General features: G+C 37.5%; 1 protein-coding gene across 1 annotated transcript in view; it reads left to right on the plus strand.

Annotated features, from left to right (window-relative positions):
- Nucleotides 1–12,390, plus strand: part of PSMB2 (proteasome 20S subunit beta 2) — a 28,081-nt gene that overhangs the window by 11,553 nt on the left and 4,138 nt on the right. The gene's annotated exons all lie outside the window — the stretch shown is intronic.

Here is a 12,390-nt window from a genome sequence, read left to right on the forward strand (position 1 = left end):
GTATAATTCTCGTTAATAATAGGCATGTATAGTATGTTCCTGTCCTAAAAGAATCCTGTTGCTTTGAGCCTTCTATTCTGACCACTAGAGTTATTGTTTTTTTGCTTTTGGTGGCTGCCACAAAGATATCATCTGTTTATTGGTATTAGTGAGGTCATGTGACCCTTATGAACAGATGGCCCAGGTGAAACCTTGACTTTGCAGGTCTTATCTCCTAAACCTCCTAAACACAACCAACCATTTGTTACATGTGATTAAAATATCACTAACAAGGGTAATTTCACATGCTTTCTGGCAAATGTGGTTAGCAGGATGTGACATGACACGGCACTGCCTTCTTCCTCCATGTGCCATCTCCCTTGAGGCCTCATATCCCCTGCTTGCCCCTGTCTCACCCATGCTCTGGCTTGCCTTCCAGCTCACCTGCTCCAGATGGGTGGCACAGTGGGAGGACACTGGCAAAGGCAGATGTGTTTATTTTCCGGAGACAAAATGTTGTGCTGCCGCAGATGGCAGTGCCTTGGAGCAAATGGCAGCCTTTGACACTGCTGCTACCCAGCCCGGGCATCTTGGCAGAACTGGCTTTTGGTGATAGGGGAGTTGAAAAAAAAAATCAAGATGTTCAGCATAAAACTCATGGAATTTAGTGCAAGTGCAGTTCTTTTAGACCTGGAGAGCAATTTTCTTTCCCACCAGACCTCAGTTAACTAGTCAGCTAACTGGATTTTCACAATGGGCCAAGAGTTATGTGTCCGTTAATTATTTTTGTCTCCTAGCCTTAATAGGACGTAAAGTAAAACCTGAAAACATATGGATACATTTATATGGGTACTCAGTGGCATTGCAAAACACATGTGCATCCCAGGTTACATCTCACAAGGAGTCTCTTAGGATTGGGGGTGGGCCATTGTCTGCTCCATTGGAGATACTGCCCTTCTATTTTTAGTGGTCATTTTGATTATCCAAAGACCCAGAGACAGATGTGCCTGAAATTGAGATGCCTTAATTAATATGACAATACTTTGTGCATATAGTGTTTTTCTACCAAGAAGACTAAGAATTCTGACAGCCGCCCTTTTAAGCTGTTTGCTTATACAGTCATTAGAGCTTGACTAAGTTTATTAGGAAGACAAAGAGTTAGATGTTGAATCATACTTACTAGTCTAAGAAAAAATGGCTTAAGAAGATTCTTCTTTGAAAGTTACTGGCTTTATCAGGAAACCTTTTATTTCCTTCTTTTTAAAAAATATGTGCTGTTTTTTCCAGCCCTAGTGCTGATAGAGTTAGGAGTTTTGCAGGTGTAAAGTCCTCCCCCCGCCCCATCCCCGTCCCTGTCTCTCTCCAGGGGGTTGTATGTGAGAAGGTGTTGCTTTCTCACTCAGAGAGCATATATGTGCTACCCTGTTGGATGCCTGCTGTGAGCAGAGAGAACCCCTGTTCTGGCTGAATGGAATAAGCCTATTGGGTGGCTGGGATTGTACAACCTCATAATGCCAACTTTTCACTTAAAGCATCTTTCCTACCCACAATGGCGGTGAAGCAGTATAGGTAATTGGTCTAAATTTGTATTGTTTTAAAACTATGTCTTGAAAATTATGTGGTTTCCTATCAAGGTTTGGTTTAAGTCATGAGCAGCAGAGTACTGTGTCTGCTAGGTAAAAATATCCCTTTATTCTGAAAATGTTTCCCATCAGAAGTGCCAATTTACCCCAACTTTTAAGATTGCTTTAAACCAGTGCCCTGGCATGTGTGGGCATGTCCTCACACATACTCACAGATACACATACACATATACCCTGGCATCTTAGTGCCTCTTTATCTGCCCTGTCACAAGATCATGTAGCGATATGAATCTAGGGGCTGATCCCAAAACCTCCATGAGATTTTTCTTTATTTCTCTCCTTAAAAACAGTAATCTAAAATGGAAGACAGTGGGAAGTCTTTGGATGGAGAAATAGTTGATTGTTCTATTTCTTGACTTAGGAAGTAGTTACATATGTATTCACTTTATTCATTAAGCTATACACGTATATCTTATGCACTTTTATGTATATGTATTATTTCACTAAGAAAAAGTTTAAGGAAAAGGCTAAAAGGGCAGGAAAGCACATTTTTTTGAAAAGTTAAAAATGAAAAAAACAGGTTCAGATTTACCGTTACTCTTGAGTATAGACAACAGAGCAAATCGGATTAACTAGATTGGAAAGAAAAAAGAAAGGAGAGGAAATAATAATAATAATCTAATTATTATATGATTTATATAATTTAATTATATAATTAATATAAATATTGAGGAATATTTATAAACTGAAATAACCCTCCAGAATTCCATATTTACCTTTCTAATGACTCTTAATTTGTGCTATTTCCTACAGCTGAGAAGTGCCATAGGCGCTGATATTCATTTAGCAGATCTATAGCCTGCATTGTCTTTGGGGCTGAGGAAGCAGAGATGCAAAGCTCAGTGTGTGCCTTCAAATGGAGAAATAGGGAAGTAAGCAGTCAATTGCACTGCAGAGTGACAAGTGCTGCAGTAGCCATACAGATAGGTGCTCTGGGAACAGAGCCTAACTTGAACCTTGAAGGACCAGCTGTCATTAAGGCAAAGATGAAACAGAAGGGAGCACTGGAAGCGCAGACCAAGGAGGTGTGTGAGAGCATATGTTAGGTTAGGCCCAGTGGTTTTCTGATGATGTTCTGAGCAGCGACAAATAGTTCTCTAAGCCTCCTACTCCTAATTTTTTATCCGTTTTAATTAGTGGAGTACTGTATATAAGTTAGGGCTTACTGATTGAAAAACAAATATAAGTATCTTTATATAGTTTTACTATATATATATAGAGTCCACAATCTAAAGTGTGTGTGTGTGTGTGTGTGTGTGTGTGTGTGTGTGTGTATATATGTATATACACACACACACACACACTTTATATATACTTTCTAAAGTGTATATATACTTTCTAAAGTGTATAAAGTGGACTATATGTATATAGTCCAAAGTAGTTTATTAAATACAGGTGAGGTTTTTAGAGGACTGGTAAGAGATTGAAACTAGAGAGGTAGTCCACATTATGAAAACTTTAATGAAAAATCTTTATGCTAAAAGCAGTGGAGTTCTCTGGAAGCTCATTGGCTAAGAGGGGGTTAACATGATCAGATGAGATTTGGTTAGACCATTGGCTGCTTTTTGGTTGAGCATTTGGAGAAAGAAGCAGGGAGACCAATGAGGAGCGTCTATGTCCATTGAAGAGGTAGGAGTAACGTGTTGGACCTAGGCTGCTCATGGGGAGCACTATGTTCTAATAGAAGGGCTCCTAAATAGTCTGCTCCGCAGGATTTCCTGAGTACTCTCTATTAGTTGCTATGGACCCCTAAAAACATATACAACCATATCTAGTCCTAAATAGTCTTTTCTAGCAGACTTATTAACTCAGGGAAATGAATCAGCTCTGATGTTCAACATGAATAGATACTTATGGACATGCTTAGGATGTACAACTTAATATGTGCTTGTGTACAAAGCATGGCTTCTGCATTGAATTTTTGAGAACTGACTTAAAGGTATATGGAGTCTTAAATTTTCCCTAGAAACTGCCAGCTCATTAAAAAAAAGAATTCAAGTGGTCTTGTTGCAGACATGGTGTTGTTGGTTTTACCATTGCACAGTCAGCAATTTTATTTTGATGTTATTTGGGAGAAAGCAGTATTTTTGATTAGCAAGTAAAATTAATGTAGAAAACAAATACTGTGTTAACTAGTTGGTATAATAAGGCATCTGTGCTATGTTGCATTTCAACTCATTAAATTTCTAAACTTCTAATTACTATGATTACACTTTAATAGGAGAATCATTCAAACTTGGAATTAGTGGTGGCGTTAGAGAAGTAAAATATATAGAAATTTTGGAATTATTGAAGAGGGACTTTAAAATCTAGTTTTGCTAAAAACTGAAATACACAATATATTTAAATTTTCTCCTCCTGAAATTCAGATGCAGTTGACATTTATTGGGCACCTACTACTTACTAGGCCTTCTTCCAGGAACTTTAACACAGTGAACAACTTTTCATTCCTCACAGCTGTCAGGCAAGCAGTACTACTATCCTTACATTCAGATAGGGTACTTGAGGCTCCCAGACTAAGTGACTATCTCAGGTAACACAAATATAAAGTGATAAAGCCACATTTGATCTCAGATCTTTATTGCTTTTTTCACAAAAGCACATGCCTATCTTATGACTTACAGCACTAAAAATCATAGTTTATTCAAACAACAATTTAAAAGGTATTTTGATTTTATAGTTTAAAATGTTTGTTCTAAATTTAGCAGTAACATTCCTGAGTGTATAAGATCTCAACTGTTATAAGAATTTTTGCCAGTGTGTTAACATTTGGACATGAGGTAATCATTATTAACAGAAAATGAAGACAATTTTTATATTATGATTTTGCGTCTACCAACACCAGACAGGTATACCACCCTTTCAGAGAAAAGGAAAAGGAAATCTCGGTTAGACAGTCTCACTTTCAAAGTAATGTTTTATTTTGTCTTGGGCTTCTGAAAATCAAAGATTTGCTTCTTTTGAGGCACACCTGCTTCCTTATTTCTCAGTTTAGTGTGAGAATTTATAAACATTGTCCAGTTTGTTTTTTAGTGCTACAAAAGATAAATGTGAAAGAGGAGAGCAAGAAAATCAGGCAGTCAGTTTAACATCCCTGTTGTGAAGCTCAGTTTAGTATTCTGAGCAGTTTAAATTCATACTTTTTTCAGCCACAGGATTAAAAGGAAACTGTTTTCACCTTTCAACTTCCTAGCTCCTCCCCTTCCCCAATGGCAACAGTAGATAATAGGACTGGTCCCAGCTTGTGATCATGAAGGAGAAAAAAGTCCAGTTTCTCCGCAGCTCCCCAGAACTACTCTCTTCAACTTTCAAGTTCACAGTCTTAGAGATTAGCCTCTCTGCTTTATCTCTCTTCTTTCACTTCTTCTCTTGCTGTGTTTCCTGACCTCCCTCTCATCCCTTTCTCAGTCACATTCTCCTCTTCATACTGAATCACTTGTACTTCCCCTAGCTTTCTATGGTTCTCTCTTGTATCTCTGCCTTTGCCTACTTCACTACTTTGCTGGTCATTTTCCCCTGAATGTACTTCCACATTTCCAAATGGCTAACTCTTAATTGCTGGTTAAGACTCAGTTCAGCAATCTTCAGGGAAACTTGTTCTGTATTTCCCAACACATACACGTCACCCTCAACTTCTTTGTGCTCTCATGGGAACCTAGAAATACCTCTGCAATATTGTCCTGTCACAATTGTTTTCTTCACTGTCTTCCACAGGTAAGCATAGAATGTGTGTTTGTGTAAATAAAGCCTCCCGACTCGCTGGCTCTTTATTCAATTTCATGATCTCAGCTATATACTAATTTTTCTTTCCAGCTGCCTCTAGACAGCTCAACTTAAGCTCACTGGATCTAAAATTACATTTATTCTGCCACCTTTCCCCTTATTGAGGTTTCTCTTAACAACTCTCTCCCTCGTCTTGTAGTCTGCTAGTTAATAATTCTGTCAGTTCTACTTTGCAAATATATCTCATATTCTACAGATCCCCTGCTGTTCCTACTGCTTCTGCAATGTTCCGAGATGAGAAAAAGGCTTGGATTGGATTGACAGGAGAATGGGAGTGGTTTTTACTGGCTCCTCCATGGTTTATATACTGAAGTTCATATTCTTTAGTCTGCGAAGTCAATGACAGTATCATTCCAGTTCCTATCATTCCATTTCCTACTCTCTGCTTCCTGCTAAAATTTCCTAATTCACTAGGTACATGTGTCCCATAATCTCCAATACCCAGACATTCCATGTTTCTCTATGTTTATTTGCCTTCACATAGACTGTTTCCTCCATCTGGAATCCTTCCTACCCCTATCTACCTTGTGAGCTCCTTCCAGATTCAGGTTTTCATCTTCATCACCTGGCACAATTCTTCTCACAGAGTTAAGGCTAAATAGCATTTACTGAATTTATAATATATTCACATTCTAAATGCAAAGTGAAATTGATTGGGGCACCCTCCCACTTCATAATTATCCTGTGTTGTAGTCTCGAGAACTTTCGCAGGACTTAGTTGATAACTTTTGTAAATTGTGTACATTTATAATTAAGGCATAGTCACCATTGTTATTAGAAAAAGAAATGGATGATTTCCTTAAAAAGGCCTGTGTCAAAGAGGATTAAAATGAGGATACAAATGATTCTATATTGCTCATGCATTAGGGATGGATAGTTCTTCCCTAGCCTCATCCTCATTCATAGAACCATAATCTTTTAGAGCTGGAAAGGGTTCTTACATCATGAGGACAGTTGCAAGTTGCTGAAATCTTTTGAGATAGTTTTTGTTTAAAATATTGAACATTGCAAGTTATACCACCAAACCCACCCAAAGGAGCTAGCTAGTAAATTATGTTGGTTATTGGAAACTAGCTCTTTTTTTTTAAGTGAATGTTTTCCATTTGATTTCTAAATTTTATTTTCTGTGAACAAGCTCTTGATTCAGAGTTCAGAGCACAGTGTAAGAAAATAATAATTGATCCATTTTATTTGTTAATGAAGTTGAAAATTTGGGCATTGGTAAATCAGTTAAGGTGTTGGTATCTGTTATCACACGTATTTTTTGAGTACTTACTACATGTCTTACATAGATTTAGACCCTTTAGAGGAATCATAATGGTCTGATGTTAAACCTGCCTTTTTGAAACTTAAAATATTATTGGTCATATGAGATGTGATATGTGAAATAGAGAACAATAGATGCTGGTATGCAAAATAGTACATTCTGAAATATTTGAGTGTGAAACTGACATTTACATACTGAATCATATTTTCACACTAATTTCCATTTTGTGGAGGCAGCATGGTTTCCTAGAAAAGCACACAAAACTTGGAATCAGGAAGCCTGGATTCTGGTCCTGATTCTGACGCTAATTAGCGGTGTGGTTTAGGGCAAGTCACTGTCTCCTCTTTGAACCTGAGTCCCACGTTTGTAAAAGGAATGTTCAATAAACTAATTGAGCTTTTAGATCTCTGCTAACTCTATAACTGCATTTTTGTGAAATACTCTCAATGCCAAAGATGAAATTTTAGGCAGCTTTGACAATCAGCTGGACTAAAAGAAATAGCAGGCACTGTTTCCTTCAAAGCCTAGTCTCTGGTTAGCGTATTTAGAAATCCATTAAAACACTGTCATCACTAGACAAACTCCTTTGTCTCATTGGTGGTTCTGCATCTCCTTCCAAATTTCTGACCCTCCAGGAATGGAAGTGTGCTTCACACACTGCTTAATGTTCCAAGGTGCAGCACATCGCAAAAGAAACTGTACCACCAAGGCATCTCTCTCATAGCGACATCATCCTATTCAATTAGAGGTGGCAAAGGCTGGCCTGGCTCCAAAAGAAGACTGTCATTTCCTCTCTTTTTCTGTGTCCACGCTCCGCAGGATGCTTCCTCACGCCCACCTCTCTCCCCCTTGCTGTGACTTTGGCTTCCGCCAGATGTCACACCGCTGCTTGTCACCGCCCAAACTCTCGTCACTGATTTTGTTGTTTCAGTGTATTTATCACAACTGTTCTCTTTAGCTGTAAAATTTATGGAATTTCACACTTTTCTTAATCACTACGGTGTTTCTTTTTCATGAGAGAGGAAATATACAAGGAGTTGTATGTGCAAGAGTTGGAGGGAGGGCAACATTCCATCTAACTTAAGGGAAGTTTGTGTATGTGTGCCATGTACATCTCTCATTCCCGGATGTACAAGGGAACTGAGCTCAAATGTACGAAGTAGAACTGAACTCAATTCCGTAGGGCTCAGAGGTACTTAGGAAGTCCATTTCAATCCCAGGGAGAAGTACATAAAAGATACGCTCATTGACTAATTCCCTGGCCTTAATTTTATCCCTTTTAGAAGCCAAAAAAGGTAGATAATTTTATTGGCTCTTTGTGGTACATCTTGATCTTCTTATTATCTAGTCAGATCTGTTAAATAATGTAGTAGTAGGATCCTAAAAATGATGGAGGTGGTAGCGATGGTGGTGATAATAACTAATCTATATTATTAGTAACAGCATTACATTGAGTACTTCACATTTATTTAAACCTTGCCACAGCTCTATAATGATGTACACTGTTATTATCCCTGTTCTATAAATGAGGAAATCTCAAAATGACTTAAAGCTCTCTGCTTTAAAAATAAGCTTATGTTGTGTATTTTTTAAGGGAAGAAAAGATAACCACATTTGTCTAGGTTCTTTTTTTTCCCTCTTGTAAAAAGAGGCAAAATTTTGGTGGTACCTTATTTTAGAAGCTAAAATTCATTTTGAGTTCCCTGGATGGTTCATTTAAATTTTTTCCTTTGCACATCAATTAGATACAACTTTAAAACTAAGCGTTGTTGGCATTTGACTGCAAACAGTTGTTGGTGATCCTCAAGGCCATTGGACAGAGTGTCTCAACTAAATGTTTGGATTCATTTACTGGTTATTTGGATGTTTATGTTAGTTCAGAATGATATTCAGTCCTGGCCTCTGCTGTGGAAGATACCTAGATAAATAAGATACTCCCCCTCCCCGTGGTGACCTCATAACTTTATTTATTCCCTAGATTTGCTATCTAAACAATTAGAATAGGGGACACAGGCAAAGACTAAATTATATCATGCACAGAATAAGGATTACTTGGTAAAAGAGGATTCCTGGAAATTTGGTCATGATTGATTAGTGTTCCCATTTCCCCAGAATAATTGGCAAATTCTCACATGTTATACTGATCATGGTTGGGGAATAAGATGAAAAAATAGCTGGAAAGTGAGGCTCAGCATTCAGGATGGACATATCTGTAAGGATAGAAACAGCATGAAGCTACTTAATGGTAATTTACTCTCCAAATCTGGATATAGGATTTGTTTTTGGTTTGTTTTTTCAGGCTTCCAGAAAATCTGTCTTCATGCTTTTGTCAATCTCAAGATAGGTTAGAGTGGGTTGACTATAAAGCAGATATATTCTAAATGTTCATGTGTGAACGTTTGCAACAATAAACCCCATCACCGTAGGGCCCCAGAAAGAGTCTAGGAAGGAGAGAGGAGGAAACTATCATTTACTGCATTTTACCACGTGTCAGGCAGTGTGCCAGGCACTTATGTAAACATCTCTTCGTATTCCTTTATGAAGACATTTAGGAGGAATTTATCTTGTATTTCAGTGCCAGGAGTAGATGGGCTTCTCCTGAGTACTTGCCCTATTTATTTCATGGGCACTCTGAACTTCATAGATGATGGTGTTTCTCTAGTAATAATTTTAGCATTTTCTGAGCCTTTACTATGTTTTAGGTACCGTGCTTATTATTTATATGTATATCTCTGTGAATCTGCAGTGCAGCCCTTTTGTAGTAGGTATTATTGCATGTTTTCACTGAGAACACTAAAATTGAGAGAGGTTAAGTGACTAACTTTTCTAAAGCCACACATCTGGTAATAGAGCCAAATTTCAAACTCAGGTCTAACTCTGCAGTGTAGCCCAGCTGTTTCTTCCTGAGATATTTATGCTATTGTCTCCCTTTATTTAATTCTAAACACCTAACCTGTATCCTAATTTTTTTTTTTTTACTTAGCAACCCATGTCTAAAGGGAGGTCAAAGAGAAGGACCCAGGAGTCTAGCAAAAAGCAGCAATATGTATATACTCAAAGAGAAACTGGCGGTTGATTTAAAACTTGAACCAGTTCTCAAAAGTAGGGCCTATAACTTTTTGGCATTTGTTTAATGGTTTTCTTAATCTTATGACACTAGGCATTAGCCACATATAAAAACATATAATGCATTCTGGTATGATTATTATTCAGCAAATATTTTTTTGCATGTACTATATGCTTATACATCATTGAACAAGCCAGACATTTGTCTCAATCTAAGAAAACACTAATGAATTGAGACTATAAAGGAATGTAACAGTCAAGAAACCTGTAACTATGGCTTAGTCATTTTGAATGCCATGATTCTTAGAGTGAGAGAGTGACAGTACACAAGACTTTATTTAAAATTTTAAAAAACTATTGTGAGCCAGAGATCTTTGATGGAGCATTGTCAGAAGAATTTCAGAAACTGCAAGTTGTTACACAGATGTATTGATTTAATTAGTCTAGATAACACCATTTATTTATGCTTAAGCATCTCACACATGCGAAGTTGGTAATTCGAAGTCACACAATAATTTGTGAGTTATCTTCTATACCACGTGTTGTAGCTTCTGAATACCAACTTTGACAAGTGTGTGTGTCAGATGCTTAAGCATAAATAAATGATATTATATAGACCAATTAAGCAAGACAGTTTACTTTTGGAATTCTGTTGACATAGTTTCATGTAAAATCTTTTGGTGGTGGCTTTTAAAATCACATTAATTATATTAAACAGTTTAATCTTATACTGTGGGCAAGATCCTCATTGAAGTAGAACATATCTGGGTTCTGCTGGTTAGGTCTCTGGATATTTGGGTGGATCCTTAATATACCATTGCAACTTGATAAAATTGTTTTCGTTAACCATGCAATGGGTGTTTTAGCCAGTGGATAAAGAAGAGTAGAGTTATCCTTTTAGCAAAAAAATGAACTTATTTTTGTGATAGATAGGAGTCTGTATTTTTAAATCTCTTGGGGAGGGAGACCAGTTAGGATACCCTTTCTCTCCTCATCCCTCCCTCCTTCTTTCTCTCTCTGTCCTTCCTTCCCTCTCTCCTTCGCTCTCTCTCCCTATCTCTGCTTTCCTCTCTCTCTCTTCTTCTTTCCCTCCCTCTCTCCCCATCCTTTTAGCTATTCTAATTTTAACTATAAGAACACCAAGTTTTTTTATGTTTGCCTGATATTACAGTACTGTTTTCACATATTAAAAAATACTATCAGTTATACTGTATATTTTTTATCTGTATCTAATTTTGAAAGTTTTGTTGTCATTTAAAATGGTAAGCTATCCGAAGGAAACTGGAGTCTAGATAATATAATAGGGAACTTAGCATCTTTTCTTTCAGAGTTGGGGATGCCTCGCCTCTGTTATTTTTTCTCACCATAGTCCCTAGAAGATAGAAAGGGGAAAGATTAATTAAGCTAGTTTTACACATGAGAAAACAGAAGCTCATAGGGGTTAAATGTCTTTCCTAGGGTTAGACTTACTAAGACTGTAGTCACAGAATGCCCCAGAGAATTCCAGAGCCTGGCAGAGTGTAGCACACTACCCACTGAGAAATGTGATAGGCAGGTAATTATTTTCTCAGAAGACTTGACTATTGCTGGTCAATTCTTACTCTTCTAAGAATATCCACCATCTTATCCCCAAGGCAGAAACTTGTTTGCAGGTTAGGGCTACTCTGTAATCTTTAGGAGATGTTACTTAGCACAGCTGGCTTGGAATTCCAGGGAAGTATAATATTTTCATGTGTTCTTCTAACATGAGTTTCTTCAGGCTGCTAAGTGCCCATGTTAATCAGTGCTCAAAGAATGTAAGATGTCACTTTTAAGACCATTAGCTGTTATTACTTTATGCTCTGTAACAGGGGGCATAAAGGTATTTGATTTCATTTCATGTGCACTAAATTGAATACTTAAGTTTAGGGATGGTAACATAACCTTGGGCAAGGCCTGCTCACTACCCATCCAGTCAGGCAAATGCAAGAGGGAAAACACATTTTGCAGAGAAAAAGGAAGCCATGTAAAATGGGAATCTCACTGCTGATGCCCGGGGGCATAGACAGACTGAATTTAATATGGAAAATGGCCCAGCTGGTATAAAAAAAAAAAATCATCCATTTGGAGTTAAAGAGCAAGGCAGACTTAGTCAAGGTTCTCTGTAGGAACTTGTATTCTTAGATTTGCAGATAAAACGAAGACCACCTATAAATCCAAGTTATGTTTACTTTTTATTTGTCTCATTTATAAAAATTACTTCTGAGTTATCTTAGGGAAACCTAGTTATATTAGGCAAATGTTAGCATTTCACCTAAATCTACAGTTCTGTGTAGATTTAGTATTCATGGAGTTCCATCATTATTATCTGCATTAACAGTTTAGTAATTTTACTTAGATATTTGAGACCTACTATCCTTTCCCACCCTGAGTTGTTTCCTTAATAGTGGGGCATACTGTTAACCACTTAAGATTTTGGTTCAGGTGCTCAGACTGAGCCTGTTTATTTTGGATGGAGCTGCTGCTTTCTTTAGTCTGTGGCCTGACACTCTCAGAATTGTGTTTTTTTGGTTTCAGCAGTTTGAAGAGACATAAGAGCACCCATGCTTTGCCTTTGAAATGCATTTGTAACAGGTTCTGGTCCATAGGCTTTAAGAAGAAAGCTTTTTCATA

Source organism: Pteropus medius, unplaced genomic scaffold (genome assembly GCF_902729225.1).
Source record: "Pteropus medius unplaced genomic scaffold, Ma_sr-lr_union100, whole genome shotgun sequence".
Taxonomy (NCBI): Eukaryota; Metazoa; Chordata; class Mammalia; order Chiroptera; family Pteropodidae; genus Pteropus; species Pteropus medius.